General features: G+C 42.6%; 1 protein-coding gene across 4 annotated transcripts in view; it reads left to right on the forward strand.

Annotated features, from left to right (window-relative positions):
* Positions 1-19,421, forward strand: part of ANKRD6 (ankyrin repeat domain 6) — a 108,952-nt gene that overhangs the window by 18,040 nt on the left and 71,491 nt on the right. Inside the window, exon 1 of one of the 4 annotated variants that reach the window (XM_049818338.1) lies at positions 15,573-15,648. The exons of the other annotated variants lie outside the window; for them this stretch is intronic. The gene's annotated coding sequence lies outside the window, so the exon portion shown is untranslated. Of the gene's footprint in view, positions 1-15,572; positions 15,649-19,421 lie in introns of those variants that run through there. 4 annotated transcript variants of the gene reach the window in all.

Genomic DNA, 19,421 nt, shown 5'->3' on the forward strand with positions numbered 1-19,421 from the left:
ATTTTATCCCTATTCTAAAGGTTTGAGGTTTCTTGTTTTGTTTTTTTTTTTAAGGATTGGGGTGTTGCCTGGTGTTATCGCTACAAATCTCCAAGACCTAGCATCCAGGACTGAACAAGTTTTGCAGGCTTCTCTGCTCTCTCATCGCTGCCCTCCTCTCCCTAACCCCAGCTTGCCACTTCCTCAGTCATTTAATGAAGACACAAAGCTCCTTCTTGTATGATAGTCAAAATGTGATATGATAGTCTTGCAGGAGAACTGGCAGAGTGGTCGTTACCAGGTGTTTGGTATTTTCCATTGCAGGGAGATCTGTCGCTGTAAGAATGTCTTTGGTTGTACTGGGTCCCTGTACAGGAGGGGACGGCAGGTTGGGATGCCTTGTTGTGTGGCACCATCTGTGCAGCCACAGGCCTTCCCTGGGGCTGCAAGTGAATGTGGGTGGTGGGGTAAGTTCGGTCCCTCTTAACCTCCTGAGAAGGAACGGTGCCTACTGCTCCAACAGAGCTGAATGTGGAGCTGGGTCTCACAACATGCGGAAACCTCCGAGTTGGTGAACCAAGTAGGTGTGGAATCCCATACAGAATCTCCATAATATTTGATTTAGACCATGTTTTTTCATCAGGGAAGTGTGGGCAGATCTGTTGTCGTATAAAAGGCATCAGGATTGTTTTGTCTCTGGCCCCCTCGGGAAGGAAGAAACTAAGGTTTTACTATAGGATATGCTTTTAGTTTGCTGGTCAGATCATCTGATGTAGATATTCCTGCTGTTTCTGTTTCACCTTCTGTTTTACTCCAAGTGAGCCTGCACTGATTACAGCGTTGTCTTTTCTGGTGCGCAGACAAATAAAGTAGGACTGACCCAATTGTTGTTTCATAACTCCTTCTTGGAAGACACATCCATCATTTTGCGGACAAGTTCAATAACCAGAACATGTTTTCTTCATTTTTGAAAATACAGCTCATGAAATGTGTTGTTCTTTGGAAGTAAAGTGCATTTTAATGCACCGTAAAAGTCTGTGACAAAGTGAACATGCATAGCCTACAGGGAAAAGTAGCTTAATTCTCCTGTCTTTAAAGATTAGTTTCATTTTGGAGCTTCTCTCCCAACAATATGATTAAAATAAGACACTACCAGTGGTTTTCTTGGACATTTGAGGCATTAAGGCAGTCAGGATTTGGAAGGCTTTCTCAAAATGAGTTAATAGCAGTAGCAGCCTACCATTCTCTCAGAGAAAGACGTCTGTGGGTTTTTTTCTTCTATCAAATTGTATATAGATATTTTAAAAAGGCTTATTGCAAATATTTCCTTGCTTAAGGAGAATTCAGCCGTCATTGGATGTAATTATATTCCCATATGAAACCATCCTTTGGCCTGTTAGTATCTTGTATTTCTTCTGGCAAGTAGAATACAAGCAACGTAAGCCTTGGAACTGAATTCTTACTACGGTCATTGTACAAATTAATTTATTTTAAAATTGACAATGTCTTTTCATATTCTACCAGTATATATGCTTATTAATATTCTCTAACCTCATTTATATCACATAATAGTTGAGTTTGGAAGGGACCTCTGGAGATCTGTGGAAGGTGCACACTTTGGATATTAGAACAGCACTTTGAATACCTGAGGGGATCTAAATCCTCATACACTGTGCTATTCTGATTGAAGATGAAGCCACTTTTGGCTCAGAAGCTTTCAAATGTATTGCTGATCTCCCAACAGTAGCACAACGCTATTGATTTCGTCTCTAGCAATCATTTCAGAGTTGCTCTTACATCATTGCCATGTTTTTGTCCTTCACCCTTGACTGCGCTTTTGAGCAGTGAGCATCTGGTGAAGGTGATGACAGTGATGAAAATGCAACCATTCAGAAAAAAAGGCAGCAAGGATGTTTGCACCAAAAGGTTTATGTTGTGTGTTCGGCTTCGTAGGTGAAACAGTGAGATCTTTTCAGGAGGTCAGCCATTCCAAGAGTGATTGGGCAAAGTCACTGGGACATTGCAAGGTTTGGTCTCACATTATGAAGAAAGGTCATGCTGGTCAAAATTTCAAGCTAGTCAGTAGTCATCCCTTGATTTTTGTTTCAAAAAGGGGTCAGCATCTCCTGCTGCCACAAAGCTAGCCTCCAAAAAGTGAGCCTCTCCTCCATCTTTTCTCTTGTTACTAGATGATGAGTTGTCAGTTGACTACCCTGATGATCCTGCTCTTGCCTCTCTCTTCTCTGTGGCAAACCTGTAGCCTGTGTGTAGGTCCTGGGTCTCTGTAGGCATTCCCTCCTCTCTTATCTTAGTTGCTTTCTATCTGTCGAATCACTACAGTCAGACGTTTAAGGAATGAGTCCTTGATGGATTTTAAGGGCCTAAGGCAGCCCCACCGAGGTACAGTTCAGGGTACAGTACCAGACACCAGACCAATAACTTATTTCTAAGTAATGGCACAGTAACAAATACAGATCAGTAGTACAATTACCCAGGTTGAAATGACAGCAAATCCAGTAATTCACCAATACTGGGCTAAGCTTAATATCCAGGTGCACAAAGACTTATATGACCATGGTGACCAGGCAGGCCAGCAGGAAGCCGGGCATGGCTCCTCTCCAGGTGAGGAGCAACTTGGACCAGACAAGGGTCTTGGGGAATGCCAAATTCTCCGATCAGATGGTTCTTCTTTACTGCTGAGCTGCAGAAGCAGCACCTGGACTTGTTAACTAATGACCATATCCCACCTCCGCTCCCTCTCTGTGACAGTTCTGTCCTTGGTGTGCACAGGCATGGAAATACTGCGTAAGGCAATACTAGCCCCATGCTTATGCCTCTGTTGATGTGGCTTGTCAGTTGGGAACTGATTATTCTGATTTTGGAAGGTATGGGTGGTGGCATTGGAGGCAGATGTTTCCCTGCTGCCAGAGATAGGTTCTGCTTCCAGGCAGTTGGTGGTTGTAATGGATGACCTTTGCCTTTACTGTTTGTGGAGAAGAGATTTATTTTATGTAAGCGTACTCAGTTTGCTCACTTTCCATTCTTACATTGGAAGGAACACACAATTTTATTTCCTAATATTTTTAAGGAAAAAAAAAAAGTGAGATAGCGGAGTGGGACATTTAGTCAGTTGTTGAAATTGGGAGAGAGGAGTAGGGTGGCCAAGGGGTGCCAGCCACCTCTAGACGCCCAGACTTTTCACACAAGTGCTTTTGTCTGTGCTCATATGTTTTATTTCATGAGTTTTTAATGTTAGCATCCTGAAGGCTAGGGCATAAGTATAAAACACATTTCAACTTCCTCAGGCTGGAAGGGGATACAGATCAGAGGCAATACGTGCATTAGGATTTGGGAACTATCGCCTTAGCCTTCTGTGAGAGGGAAAAAGAGCCCTGGTAAGTTCCGTCGTGCTAAGGGAGTTTCTTGCAATACCCCTTATCTGCAGCATAAATGTCATGAGCTAGCTAAAAAGGATACCTCTTGAAAACAAATTGCTGAATATCCATATTTAGTCAGTGGATCAGAAAGGCATTACTCTCCTCTACAGCTTTAGCTCCAGTATCCTGCATAGTGCTTTATCCTGCATAGTCATTCTGCTGGGCAGCGGAAGGCACGGGAGGAAGGAAGGTGACTGCGTGCTATGAAACCTCTCTTCCAGCCCCACATTAACAGGCTCCTTTTTTCTGGCCTGTGTAATACCTGTTAGCTGCCCCTCGTGGCATGTTTGCACAAGGATCGTTCGTGCAGTGCATTTGGCCCCAGTCTGTGCTGCAGCTGAGTTAGGTCAACCCAAACCTGTATGTAAGATTTTTCCCTGGTTAGACTGATCTTGGGAGTAAACCTGTTCTCTGGGGCTATGTCTGGTTTTACGTATGTGCTGGGTCAAAGCATTAACTGTTAGTCAAAGTTGCTAGCTAGTTCACAGTTTATTAAAAATAAAGCAGACAGGCTAACACTGAACAGACTGTCTAAAGCCGTGCTAATGTTCTGCGCCCCGCCACACCCGGGGACCTGATCTTTTTCTTCTTACCAGTGGTTTTGCATACAAGAAGCTTAACTTGTCTTTATCATCTCATTTGTCAGTGAAAACAGCTGTGATGTGAGATACGAAAGCCCATCTCACCTGGTAAAGAAAAATACTTTTACCCTATTACACAGAACATAACAGGACGATATAGAAGTGCAGCTGGTCTGCCTAACAGAAATGAGTAGGTCAACTCTGAAACTCTAATAGGTGTTGTTTACTGACCCTTAATGGCTTTTCTCATCTCCTGAGCACATCCCCTAGGCAGTTTGGGAACTGCCCAGTGCATTAAAGGACAGCATCAGACCTGAGATGCCGTGTGGTCCCAGGCAGTGCAGCTGCTTTTGTGGGGGTGGTGGGAGTTGTGCTCCAGTTTTAGGACTGCTTTTACCCGTGCCGCAGTGGTAACAGCAGCTTCTGGCGCTGGATCCTGAGCACCCACTGCTGTGAGCCGCTTCCAGCCTTGCTTCTTCCCTCCTGTTTGGAAGTGGTGGTACTGTTTCCTCTGTGAGAGAGAAGGTGGGTTGGGAGGATTTCTTATGAAGGTTGCATCTGCTCTGTAACTCCTCTACGCAGAGCAGCACAACTTCTTGGAACTGCTGTGCTCCGCTTTTATCACAGTGGTCCTTGCTGTGCCAGAAAACATCCAAATGAGACCTTCCACGCTTTTCTGGCTTCCTCAAGATAGATGAATTGTGCCCTTGAGAGTAGTCATAAATACGAGTTGAAACTCTGGCTTTATATTGCTTTTTGACTTATATGTCTTCCTCAGTGTTTCAATTAAGGCAAATTAGAAATTAATCACGTAACAGCGTATATGATAAGGTCATGCAGGTTAGCAATATAATCCACTGTGTATAATGGGGAGCATAAAAATAAAATGAGAGGTTTCAGGGGGTCTTAGATTCTAATTCATTAGTAGTGAGCAAAATAACAGGCTGAGATTTGCTAGGCTCAGCGAGATCCCAGGGTGATCAAACCATCCACAGGTCTGGTATCCCAGATGAACAACCAGACCTGCAGATGGTTAGATCAGCCGTATTACATCGTGATTTCTTTGCCAATGCAAAAAAACCCACCACACAAATGGGGGCAAAATGTCATGTACACTTCCATGCATATGACCGTATCTGCAATAAATACCCTGTGCTTGTTTTAATTCAGGTGGTCGGTTTGCTGGCTGGAGTTTTGTGGGTGGTTTCAGCCTTTGGAGACTGGGATATTTGCACCACTGAATATCTCTTTGAACAGATACACTAAATGTTACGGTTTCATTAAATTTGAGGCAGTCCGTCATCTTCTTAATAACAATGATAATGTATTTTTGTAAAGTATCACATGTCATTTTCTAAAATCAAAGCACTAGGGCCTATATAGCTGGGCTTCATTAAGGAGATGAAGTGAACAAAGAGACGCATCTGGCAGAAGAACAGAGGACAGTGTAAAAATAGAGGCGTATGTTAGTTTGAGTAGCATTAGTCATTTCTGATATTATGTTGCGTATGAACTTCTGCTCCATTCAAAGCAGAAGACTGAGCCAACAAAGCCAATTTTCAGGACATTCACACAGTGTTCCTTTCTTCCTGAAAATAAGCAGCTGAAGCTTGGGGAAATTGGAGGTGCCTTTTGGCCAGCAGAAATCTTTGCCACAAGGACAATTTGATCATGTATCCTAAATAAACCTTCAAAAAGCAAATTGGCAATTTTTGTACTGCCCTTTATTTATTTAATTATTTTTTCAATATGCTGTTTTCCTAGAACATGCATGCTCATTTGTAGTGACCGGTCAATACGACAATCCTGGAGAATATAGCTTAAATAAACACAGTTGTTATTTTTACATATTTATTTGTATAGCCTGGACAAAGAGGGTAGCTCGCTTTGTGCTGGGTTGCAGAGTTTTTGCCTTAGGCTGTAACATGGCTAAATAGAAACCTGTATTTCAGGAGCATTAATGATTTTTCACACTTTTAATCTTGAGTTAAAGAATCAGTTTCAAACTTCTGTCCTGAACTCCTTATTTCAATTTTTTTGTTGTGTTCCTCTTTGTTTTGTCGTTCTCCTCCCTTGCGCTTATTTTCTCCTACTCTCTATTTTCATCTTTTATGTTCCTTCTAAAAACCATAGCTCTGTGCAAACAGTAGCACATTACTTTTTGCAGTACCACTGTATGTCACAGTAAATCTGGAATCATCATCTCTATAGCTTGTAAACCAGAAGCACAGAGAAATTAAATGACTCTCAGCAGCACAGAGGAAGCTGCTATCAAACCTGAGACTGGAATACAGGTGTTCTGGTCACATCACTGGATCCAGCTACCTCTGTTTCTAATTGCTGCTTTATTTGTCTGTCTGACCTTTTCAGCTTTTTGTTCTCATTGTTTTCCTAATTTGAACTCTTCTCTTCTGGTCTAGGTTGCTTCAGGCCTGGCCACTCTGGAACTGCTTTGGTGTACACGTTCACCTGGCTCTCCATAATGCTTTCCATTATGGTAGTAACATAGGCAGGATACTTTTTCTTCTGATAGCATAAATCTGCTCAATAATAATATGGTGGGATATGGATGTAATACTTATTAAGAAAGCCTACACAACGTATATCTGTTGTTATCCATGGAGAATAGGGACTTCAGGATTATTTCTGATTTATATAATTGTGTGCACCATTATATTTAGAGAATGAATGTTTCCTGAAGTAGAGAAAGTGGTTTTGGCAGTTTGTTGAAAATTTCCTTGTGTCACTGTCTCTGTTGTACAAATAATGTGGTGTAGTGAGCATGGGGTTATGTTAAATGGGAAAGACACATTTTGCTTTAATATTCATAGTGCAAGAGCAATGCACTGTAGTAAGGGATGGCAGTTGACAGTTTGCTAAAGGGAGTTTTTAATATTTTAATATTTTAATAGTAAAAAATACAAAAATCCTATATGCTGAATGCTTCTAATTGTGAAATAAAAGGCACACCAAAAACAATTTTCTCATGTAAAGATGGTCACAATTTCTTTCCGAAATGAAGAAGCTGTTCAGCTCTGTAGAAAGTGGTGAGACCTATGCCAGTTTGGACTAGACACAGGAGAGGTTCAGCGCTTGCCTCGGGCTGTTTTTCTTCACTCCATTTCCAATGAGCAGCTGCAAATGATCAGCTTTTCATGCACATTTTAAAAGTAATTTGGTTAGCAAAAAATGGGGTGATGTAGAAGTTACTTCTCTCAGAGGGGAAATGCACTGGTGAGGTTTACTGTAATTTAATACTGTCTAGTGGTCACAGGCAAAATGATTTAAGTGAAAAATATACGTGTTAGTGTTCATACTTCACTTTAACCCTTGTTGAGGTGGAGAGATCTGGAGGAATATGAGTAACTTGGATAAGTAGCCTAACACTTCTTTATCAAGGTATGCTAAATGAATTAAACATAGGTTACTTTACAACAGCATCACTTTATTTTTTTGCATCAGTTTAATTAAGTTGGTTTTAAATCACAGTCTAACTCAGACCGGCATATCTTATTCAAACAAATGAGCCTCTGCATTTTTCTTCCTTTGCCTACTAAAATCTACAGTTCTCTAGCCACTACTAACATGTCCCACCCAGCCTGAGAGGTATCTTTTATCCTTCAGCATGATATTCTTTATTTGCATTTAGTTTTTGATTCACTGAGTCTTAACAGGTGGTTTCCGCCAGTATTACTGCTTAGTCAGTTCATTCCTATTTTTGCATTTGTAGAGTTGATTATTCCTATCTAAATGTGGAACTTTGCACTTTATTTGATTGCATCCTCTTTATTCCATGCCATTCTTCAATTTGAAATTACTTTGAAATGTGGATCCTGTCTCTCACTAAAGGACTTGAAACTTTACCCATTCCGATGTCAGGCACAGATTTCACAAGCATCATCTCTGTTCCCTTGGTCACAAATGGGACTATTAAACAAAACTGGACCCAGAATAGACACATATGGGACCCTGTTAGAAATTGCTGGACAGTTTGATAGGGAAACGTTGATAACTACTGAGTTACTGATTTTCTAAACCACTTGTGCACCTAGCTGGGCATCCATAGGTTTTATTTTCTCAGCTCATGTGTCAGTGTCAAAAGCTTTACTGAAGTCAAGATGCATACACTGCTTTTCTTTTTGCCTACTGGCAGGTTACCCTGTCAAAGGGGAACGTTGGATCAGACATAATTTTTGATGAATTTTGCGCTGTTTGTTTTTTTGTTAGCTCGTCGCCGTTCCTGTATTCCCCTTGTGGCTTCTAAGGCTCTCTAGGATACTATCAGCTCTGGGACTTAGAGCCAAGTGTGATTTTGTGTATTTGTTATCCCTAGGTAGATTTCTTTTACGTGTGCTTGTCTGCTCTCCCTTCATACCATATGATCTTTTAGCATCTACAGCATCCTTTGTCAAGGAGTTGCAGAGGTCTCGCTCTCCTCTTGCTTGTTCTTAAACCATCTCCTTCCAGTTTCCTCTGATGTTTTTCCTTTTTTTTCTCTTTTTCTTTTTTAGAAAGGGCAATGAACAGTTCATCCGTGTGGCAACTATGTTGTGCTGCCCCATGTCACCTCCCTACAAAATTTCCTCTGTTCCTTTCTGAGGAGTTCTGGCTCGTCTCGACAATCCTTGTGTGGGAGCTGGTGTCTCTTTTTTGGGCAGGGAGGCCAGAACCTCATGCAAGATTTGAGATACAGACTTTGGTTTATAGATCTGTGTTTATTCAGCGGCATTTTGAGGACATCTTGTAATTTTTTCCCTAGCATTTTCTAATGCTTGGCCCAGTTAATTCCTGAGGCTTTGACTATGGCTGGTTATTGAGCAAATATTTCACTAACCTTATTGTCATAAGCCCAAGATCCCTGAACGTCAGTGATCAGCTCACTGTTGTTTCATGTGTGATATCCAGCTCGCCAGTCCTGTAAGAGAAGGGTCCCTCCATTGCTCCATCAGAAGAGTTTTCACATCCCACCTTGGCTTGGTGCCCTCTCCGTGAGTTGAACCAGCTCACCTGCAGGGTCCAGCAAGAGGATCATCAGGAGTAGGTGGCCAAGTGCACTGCAAAGAGTGTAAGCACTCCCATTTCAGCAGGAGCGCACCGTTGAGTCATCTTAGCCATGTCAGTCACCTGCACGCTTGGGATCTTGCTCACTGGGTTTGGCGGCTTTTACTCCACTTCAGATTTCCTGAAAGCCTTGTACCCTGCTCACCAGAACAAAGTCTGAAATGGTGACTTTAACCCACCCTGGGCAGGGAGGGCCGTTCCCAACACGCTCCCTTGCTGGGCTGCCTGCAGCCTGCCCTCGGTGCCTTTTGCAGTTTTCATGAGCTCTTTGGGGTCTGGAGACTGGGAAAACACACTTGGCAGTTGAAATTGATGGCTGTCTGGCAGAATGCATTTGCACCTCAAGCACCACTGCTGGCCAATGAGGCGTTTCATTATTAGATATAACTCTTCTGTCCTCCAAACAAAGTGGGGGGGGCATCCTCCCGCCCTCTCCGCGCCCTCCTACCTCCCCATCCGCAGCTTTTCTTTGGGCACTGTCTTGCATCATTCCAGTCCTCCCGGGACACAGGACCTTCATACCCTGCTGCAACTCCTCCAAAGTCATGCCTTATTTTCTTTCTTTTTCTTTTTACACCCAAGACTGTACTGAAGAAGAAAATGCCACCCTTCAATTTCTAAACCTCTGTATATTGACGTCTCAATGTATTTAGGTTTAAGGCAGTTGCGTGTATAGATGAGCAGCCCTTGAAAGAGGGAACAAGGAAAGCGGATCTCCAGCAGCAGATGCCTCACAAACACATCTCATTGTGAGGGCTTCAGAGCGTGTCTGCGAGTAGTGTTGGTGATGCTGTGTTTTGCCTGTGCAAGGTAATGTTAGTACTGCTACTTTTACTCTATCCAGCAGCTGTAGCAGCAGCACATGTATTCTGGAGTATGAAATACTATTTTCTTTTTTTGCTTTGGGAAGAACCACTGAAAAATTCAGAACTGAGTTTTTTTTACTCTTCATGTCATTGTCCATAATATTTTAGTTACAGACTTTCTCTGGATAATGTGGGATTGGATAACAACAACCTAAGCTTGATTTCCTAAAGTTCATAAATGAATGTTTGTGTTAATTTCTGAAGGTGAAACAGTTTTTTTTGCTGCAGTGTAGTTGTTGCTGAATATTTAATCAGACTATATTCACATAATAAATATTTATGTCTTCAACAGAACTTTCTTGTAATTTTTCCTGATACTACCCTACCTTTGCTGTACCTGCAGATAGTGGTTTTTTGTCATAAACTGTGGCGTGACTTTGGAAGGGTATCCGGCCTAGAGAGTTGAGTCAAATAATTATGTATTGTATCAGAATTGAATGACTACAACATTATTTTGGGGATATGCACATGATTGATAGAAGTTTTATTTGAAATGGTTAAGAAGCACTGTATATATTTTAAATGAAAACAGTAGACTGCTTTTAGGGAAGGGTGATGAAAGAAGGATGACAGATTCAGGTGGAACAGCCCAAGGAGAGAAATACAAGGTGCAGGATATATGTTCAGTACAGCTGGGTGAACATACCGAAGTTATGGTGCTTTGAGCTGAGGAGTTGTAAATTTCTATAGGTCTTAGAGATTAGCCTGTGAGATGTAAATGTCAGTGTTGCTTTGTGTTGTTATGAAGCTGATGATTATGAAGGTTAGGCTCTGCAAAGTGCTCACCAGGTCTAGGAATCATGCCACTTTATTTGCTTGTAGTTCACCTCTGAAGGATGGAAGAAAGCTGTATTTTTTTATTTTTTTTTTCAGTAATGCATGCAGCTAGCCTGAAAGAGTCTGATGTTTCTCCTGACTGCTTTGCTTTTCAAGGTGCAGTGTTTCAAACACCAAAGTCTTCTCTGACTGTGTTGGAGGTCTCCATGGAGGACCAGTGTGGTTAGGATGGGAGTTTACCCAGCTCTACGCTGCAAACTGGGATGATGCAGGAAATACTTTGGCAATTGTACCAAAGTGATGTGTCTTTCTGAACATAATCCAAACCTAAACAAAGTAACAAGAAGGATTTTCGCTTTCCTGTGGCACTTTTGCAGTGATGCTTATTACTCTGACATGGCCTTTCCAGTCATTCATGAGACATCCCAGGAGAGGCAAGACCCAAATTTCTAATACAAGTAATAAACAGGAGCTTTCCCTCTCCTCACCAAAATATGTATTTTAATATTACAGAGGCACAGGGTAGGTTTTCTGTAGCAGGTAATTTTTAAGAGTCTCCCACACAATTTCTATGCCAAAACGCTTCACTGACTTAAATAACACCGTTACAGAGATAGTTAATAACACAGAGAAATGAAGAAGCTCGGGCAAGAAAGGAAACACACATTTTCTCCTGGGGTTTGAAATGAGTTGGAAAGTAGATGAGGCAGGGAGGTGTGCGAAGGCTCTTCCAGAAGACACGAGCAGCACGGAGAAGAGTTTTGTACCAGCAGTGCCAATGTGATTTTGGATGGGCAAAGAGGCCTGTGGCTCTTGAGCCAAGAGGCAGGAATGTCTTCTAAGGAAGAGACAGGAGCAGGATCCCAGCACGAGAGACGCGAAGGCTGAGCTACACCATGGAGCCAGGCAAGCTCATGTTTTACGCACCCTGTCTCTGTCCTGTGTGAGTACCACCGCTCAAGCAAGGAGCAATGCCAGAACAAAATGTGGCCTTACCTGAGATGCCTACAGATGAGGAACAAGTGCATTGTCCTGTCACGTTGTTTAGTCTGTTTAACTTTGTTAATGCCTAATAACGTGAGAATTTAGCAAGAAATCCCATTCCTTCCCACTTCCTTCTGTGTTGAGGCTGCTGCCTGTATTGTTTCCTTTCTTCTTTTTCCTCTTTCTCTTCTAATACTCACCAGACGTCTGGGATAATGGAGTTTTTTACTTCCACAGCAAGTGCAGCACCTGCCATGTGAAATCTCTCTTTTTCTCTCTGAGTGAAAGCTTTAACCGACACTTCTCCCAGACAGAGATTAAAGCCTTGGTATTGCTGTCTGGGCTGGACATTTGATTAATACAGGGTCCCTTTATTGTCACCCTGCCTTTCTGCTCTTCCTCATTAGAAATCAGTGACTCTTCCCCAATTCATTCATGAAAGAGAGAAAAGAATGCCTAATGATACACATAGATAAAGAAAATACATAGCATGAATTCAGCTAGTAAAATGAGCTATTTTCCCACATGGAGAGGGGATTAAGCAGGGGGTGCATTTGCCTCCTGCATCTGCTAGTAGAAGCCTCTGACAGACGGCAGCGCAATATATATGCACATGTGCATGTACATACACACGCATGTAGAAGAACTGAGCACATCTGCTGTTCATATATAGTTTTGTTTTGTGTATGTGTTTCAGTGAAGTCATGTGGTGGCCCGGAGTTGTGGGGTTTTTGTTGGGTTTTTTTTCCCTCTGAAGGTTGGAAATGGTTTTGCTCCTGCGAGCTACTGAGTATTTCCGTTAGCACTTAACGGCACTGTGTCAGCAGGGAGAATATTTGCTGGTGTTTGTCCAGGGAGGAACTGCAAGGAGGGGTGTGTGGGTGTGTTTTGGCCAGAGCACAGTGCCCTGGGGACATAATCCTTCCCATAATGAATTGCACAATTTACTGAGTTAGGAGTGGGTACGTTCATAGTTTGCTGTAACCCTTTTAGCACTTACATCCAGCAGTTTCTCCACTTCTTAGTGGTGCAGTCCTTCCAGACACAGGCGGTGTGAATATGTGCAGCAGTGTCCCTAGGGTTAGGGTTCGACGGGTACAGTTCTGCTGTCCTTTCCCTGCTGCCTCCCAGCTGAGCTGCCGGTGGCCGCTCCGGGGCTGGCATTTGGGGCTCGCTGCAGTTCCCTTCAGCCTGGGTTGGGAGCACAAGCCCGAGAGGTGCGGTGCGAAGCCCAAGCCAGCAAACTTTCTTGGACACGTGCTGGTCCTGTGCAGGGGCAGCGTGGATGGACTGCTGAGGCACAGAGAGGTGGGAGTAGCTCAGGGGAGGGACATCGCGGGGTCCTGCTGTTACTGAAGGGCATTTGGTGGGGAGCAGAAGCTCTCCTCTGCGATGGCGAGGTGGTTATATGCTGTGTTGGTGGTGAGACCCGTGTGGCCAGGGCTTGCCTTACCCCAGGGCAGAGGAGGCGGAGCTGCTGGAGCTTGGGGATGCAGGGTTTGGAGCTGGCTGAAGCCTGGCTATAGCGGTACGTTCCAAAGGTGTCGGGAGCAGGGTTAGCAGGTCCAGGGTGGTAGGTGGTGTTAGAAGAAGGGAAAGCTCACCTTAGATGTTTATAAACCATAATGTAGAGTGTAAAAAGGAATATCAATAAAAACTTATATATATAAATATATATATATGCTTCTTTCTGAGTAAATTCAACTTCAGGAAAGATTTGAATGTTATACTGAGGTGGCAGTGAATTGGGAAAAACTTCCTAGCTCTAGGCAGCACAGGAGGAAGGAAGGAGCGGTCAGCAAAGGAGCAGTAAGGCTGGCAGCAAAGGAACAGAGTTTTCCTCCCGTAAGTACCAAATAAACTTAAATGTCCTTGGGTCAGAAAAGAAAACTAGTTGAGAGGAGGCATGCGGGGGCTAGTACTTTAATGTATTTGAAATAAAGTAGCTCAAGTTTGGGTCTTAGTAGTCTTGTGCCAGTTGGGGGAACCTGTCTTGATGTTTTTAGGGTGTTCTATGGGGAAAATAAACTCTGGCTTTAGGTAGTGCCGAGGAATCCTGTCAAGGGACTTTGTGACCCTGTAGCTGCACTGTGGAAATACACAAGTTTTTCTTCTTTGAGTCTGTTCCTGAGAAAAGTAAACCAAAGTGTTCTTAGGAAACATATAGGAATATTTTAGGCTTACGTGCACCTCGTGCATCTGTACAGATGTCAGGGACTTAACTGTTGAGAGTCCTGTGTAATGTGGTTGGGAGACTGCTGCTATTTAATGTCTATTCTGAGTGTAAGCAAAGCACTCTGCTCACTGCTGTTCTGCATTTCCTTTGTGCTCAACCTTAATGGTCTTGTGCTTTTGTGAACCTAGTATCTGACAGAAGTAAGGATCAAAAAAAAACCAAACCCCACCCAACTCTGGTTCAATATCAGTTCAGGTGAAATGAAGAACGTGGATGGGGGTAAATGTACTTGAAGAACAGCTGCTATGCGAGTGCTTTCTCAATGAAAGGTGCTTGTCTGACCACTGCCTTGGCAGTGTACTGCCTCCAAAATGTGCTGGGTTCGCCCCAAATCATAAGGTGACAGTGGCCATAAGTGCCTTCCTTTATCCTTCATTTTGTTTTACTTGTGTTTTTAATGTTTTAGCATAGTAAAGCTTTTATCAACCCAGCAGCTCCCTGAGAAATTTATTCTACTGCTGTATGAACTGGCCTGGTTAATAACTCAATTTCAGTATTAATTTTTTTTTCATGCATTAAGTTCTGTCAGTACTTGAAACTGGCAGCTTTCTTTGGCAGTGGTGCTACATATAAAGAAAGGAAAAGTCAGACCTCATAAAGAGGGTATTTCCGCAAGCACCTGTTCACTTTGTTTATGGAGGTACGTCTCCAGCACAGGATGAGCTTCGTTCCTGCAGCTTTGGCAAATGAGCTGTGACACACTCTTACCGATGCTGCTGCTGCAAGTAATCAAATAGAGTTACTTTCCTGGATGAAATACATTTAAATGGCAGTGCAGGAGAGGACTGTGATTTATTTTGTATTTTTTTCCCCGATGATATTTGCATACTGCAGTATGTAATATCAGCAGCTATATATAATGATTTTTTTCTCCATATGACACCATAAATCAAGAGAAAGGTTAAAAAAAATAAATTGCTTTTAGTAACATTGCCTTTTCCTTTGAAAAACCCAGGAGGAGCTTAGATCTGGGTGCTTTAAATTAACATATTGTTCTGCGTGTTTTGAATATAACAATACATTTTTGTGTTGGGTAATGTATCTGTGAAGCAAATACCATCACCTGAATATAACAAAAATTTAGAATCAGCCTTCTTTGTTTTCATTCTCATTCCCAGCTCAGTGTTAAAGAAATAGTTATAAAACTATTCATCAGAGGTTTTGATAAACATTTTTATATAGTTGTCAGAATGATTAAGATGTAATAACTTGTTTGAGATAGGCTTGAGGAAAAAAGCATGTCATAACATAGCACTATACTAGCTATTACAGAACAGCTTTTTTTTTTTTTCTCTCCCTACCAAAGAGGCTATAAATTAAGGTGTTTTCCAGTGCAAACTCAGTCCTTATGTTCGGCTTCATTTAAATTGACAAGAACATGAAAATAAATATGACAAAAATAGGTATAATCGCTGAAAATTCTGCATTAAGAGTGCATGAGTGTGAATTGGGGGCAGAGAGGTCCATTTGGAGAAACAGAACATAAATTTAGTCTGTAATCTGTGTGTAATAGGCTCAAATGATACCAGTTTAGGAAGTATGAGAGCCTTGGAAGGAATTTAGGCATCAATTGAAGGACTTGACTTGCTCGCTTGCTAGCTTGTGCACACATGCGTGCATGTCTGCTTGTTTTTCAGATGATTGTGCCAGCGCGATAACCGTTCTTGTTTGGCACGGGAACACTTCAGTACGCTGAGACTGTGATGTTTGTTTCGTCCCAGCATCTGGTGAGATTAAGTATTAGCGCTGCTGTTTAATGAACAGTTTGCGGATGTGAATGAATATTTGGGGTTGTTTTTGTTTCCTCTGGTTTGTAGCCAACAAAGCCGTCAGGATGAACAAAGCCTTCCGGACTGCCTACTGTATAGATTAATTTACAGCTGCCAGTTTATATTAGTTGTTCTATTTATTCTGCTTGGGTGCTTTTTTGAGGAAAGGGGTATTTCTTAGTCAATTGTCTTGCGAAGAGGAAGGAATTCAAGAAATGTGAAGCAAACAAATTCCCCTAATTAGGCAAGCTTTTGGCAGCTGAATTGTTTGCTCCCTTTTCTTAATGATTTTATGTTACACGAAAGCACTGAAGTTCAAAACCAGAATTTAATTTGGGGTCTGAACTTTGTCTTTACCCTCCTGCACTCTGCATTGGTGATGCTGGGGTTCAGTGAATAGCAGCTATAACCAAATTTCTGTTCTGCCTTCTTAAAAGCCTGGCCCTACAGAGGGTTTTGAAGAGTGGAGCAGCATATGTCTCTTGCGGGTTTATGAGGAACATCTAGTGCTCCTTATTTTTGTGATGTTTCCCTATAATTCTCCTTCTGTCTGTCACTGTTTGTGCCGAGCCCGGGCTCCATGTGCTGACTGCCTTACACATCCAGGGACTGCTGGCTCTTGCCGCTGGGGATGTCCAAACCTATGGGCAACCCCACACCCTCTGAGAGGTGACTCTGTGCATCAGGTGGTTATCAGCGAGGGTGTGAAATATCTGAGAGTTTATCCAAGAGCCTTATGGATATGTCTGGATATGGGTGATACAGACTGGTTGATGTCTTTGCCCGTCTTCTAAAATAATTGCTTTGGAGGACTCGAGTAGTTCAGAAGGGGATTAGTTGGTTTACTTATGGCAGGGTCGGGCACACCGGGAGATGCGCCCTTCTTCCCCACCCCCAGCGGACCCTGAGCTCTTTGTTGCCCAAATTACTGAGAATGGGACCAAACTGGACTAAATATAATCTTCCTCGATCCTGCACAGAGGGTTCCTTCTCCCCCTCCTCTCTCCTGGGTTGCAGGGTGGGGAATAATGCATTGTGGGCCTGTTTGGAAACCAAATGAAAGGTAGTAAGGCATGAAACGTCCCAGATGTTAAGAAGAGACCTTGCAGGGACAGCAGCAACTGCTCTCAGGACCCTGCCGGGTCAGCGGAGCCCACTCTCCGTCGAGGCGTCCCTGATGAGCTGCCAGCTCCGAGGCAATGCAAGGAAGTAAAGTCTCTTTGGCTTTTGGAAATAATTTCCCTCCGGCTCATTGTAACAAGTGATCTGTTCTGTAATTTACTTGTAGACCTTGGCAGGTAGCAATTGCAATTTCTTGTGTATTTTTATGCAAGTGTCTAATGAGAGATACATCATGCATAGATAGCTACATAGGCATATATATACACATCATCTTGGGTTGTCTTTTTTTTTCCTTTTCTTTCTGGTGAGAGGGTGGTTTTGCTCCATAGTAGGTGATTAGTAGAGAGCATGATACCCATGCTGTGATCTCTGCTTTCTTCTCTCTTATTTGGACTTTGGCTTTGGAGCTTGCAGGTGTCCATCTGTGGTGATGGTGCAGGTGTTTGCTGTGCGATGTGTGGCTTCATTTGAGAAATAATTTCCTCTCCTGTTTTGGTCTTTATTCTTTGAAGGTCTTTTAATTGATTTGGAAATATTCATTTAATGAATGTTGTTCTTTTAACTGTTTTGTATCGGATGTTAGAAGAATGTGTGTGCTCCGTTTAATAAGAAATTTATTTGTTGAGTGTGTCGAAAGTTACTTGATATGTACTATCTGAAAGGTTTCAAAACCTTATTAGCTAGTCTTGTGTTTCTAAGATGGTGTGGCAAAATGGAGCTGGTACTGCATTTCTTCAAAGTATACTTTAACATACAGTGGGGTACTTAGAGTTAAACCAAAAAAACAACCCTCCCAAATGCACCAAAACCCAAAAGGAATAGTCAATGAACTATCAAAAAGACAAAAGCTGTATGTGTTTTCTTCCATTGTAACCAGTCTTTAAGGTGGTCTTGGAATAATGAATAAAACTATTTAAAAAACCTGTTTTTCATCATTGTAATTGAAATGTCATTTCCCTCTAGAAACAGCTCTGCACAATATTGAGAAGTACTAATCGTGTTCTATCAAAAATATACCCAATAGTTCACTGTTTTCTAATGGTTTTCTTTGTACTGAATAGACATTTATGAAAATACAGTATCTTCTTGGTTAACAAATAGAATTGTCAAATTTTACTATAAAGTTTATATTTCATTGCAAATTGTTGTGCCTTTATCGCCATGAGAGATGCTGAGCTTTCACATTTCTTAAATCACATGTAAAAGTGATTGGGTAGTGATCGTCCCCCTGTACTGGGCACCGGTGAGGCCGCCCCTCGAGTCCTGCGTTCAGTTTTGGGCCCCTCACTGCAGGAGAGACGTGGAGGTGCTGGAGCGTGTCCAGAGAAGGGCGACCGAGCTGGTGAGGGGCCTGGAGCACAAGTCCTGTGAGGAGCGGCTGAGGGAGCTGGGGCTGGTTAGTCGGGAGAAAAGGAGGCTGAGGGGAGACCTCATCGCTCCCGACAACTACCTGGAAGGAGGGTGTAGCGAGGTGGGTGCTGGTCTCTTCTGTCAAGTCACAAGCGATAGGACGAGAGGAAACGGCCTCAAGTTGCACCAGGGGAGGTTTAGATTGGCTATTGGGAAAAATTTCTTCACCGAAAGTGTTGTCAAGCATCGGAACAGGCTGCCCAGGGAAGTGGTGGAGTCACCACCCCTGGAGGTATTTAAAAGACGTGTAGGTGTGGTGCTTAGGGACGTGGTTTAGTGGTGGACTTGGCAGTGCTAGGTTAGCGGTTGGACGTGGTGGTCTTAAAGGTCTTTTCCAGCCTGAACGATTCTGTGATTCTATGATTCTAAAATTAGCTCTTTAAATTAAATCAGTTTCTCCCAATGCCTCACTTCTATGCCAGTTGAGTCTGCTGCTCAAAAAACTCTGAGGAATCCTCCTTTTGGATGTAAAAGCCCAGTGTGTGTTGGGTTGTCTTCAGAAGGTGTGAAGCTGAGTGAAACGTAGGTTTTTTTTCTGTTGCAGCTGTGGGAGCTTTTATTCCAGGGGCTAACGGCCAGAACTTCAGTCCAGCCATGTGCCTGGTTAGCTGGCTGGTAGTAATTAGGTATTCAGAATTATTTGCTCTGTGGTTGGAGTGGGTTTTACAAGCGTGTTGCTTCCCCTTGGTCACATTCAGTTCCCCTGCCATGGACTAGAGCTGTAGACAGCCTTGGTACCCGAGGGCCTGCTGGCTGCTGCACCTCTTCCCTCTTACTTGAGATGGTAGAGCAGACACAGGATAATCTTGTATAATACTTCAAGTCAACGTTTTCCTTCTTGTTTTTAGTACAAACAAGATGACCAATCAAATGTTTTTTGCCTCAATTTGTGAAAAATATATGGACATTTAAATACTCTCAGTGCCCTTTTTTGCCTGTTATTAAATCACTGGCTTTGGTTTATGGAATCAATTCCAGAAATTCCCTACAGTTATGTTTTGCCAAGGATATTTTAGTTATTATTTGGTATCTTATGCATTGTTTTATGTTACAGCTGAATAAAGAATCGAATTTCTTCATTAACTACTACAGGCCCATGCAGCAATCAGAAAACCCTAGGACCTGTGTAGATGGGAGGGAACTAGAGCACTTCTCAGTACCTGGCTTCTTTATTCCATATAGGTTTTTTTCTGTGCTCT

Source organism: Accipiter gentilis, chromosome 15 (assembly GCF_929443795.1).
Source record: "Accipiter gentilis chromosome 15, bAccGen1.1, whole genome shotgun sequence".
NCBI classification, from domain to species: Eukaryota; Metazoa; Chordata; class Aves; order Accipitriformes; family Accipitridae; genus Astur; species Astur gentilis.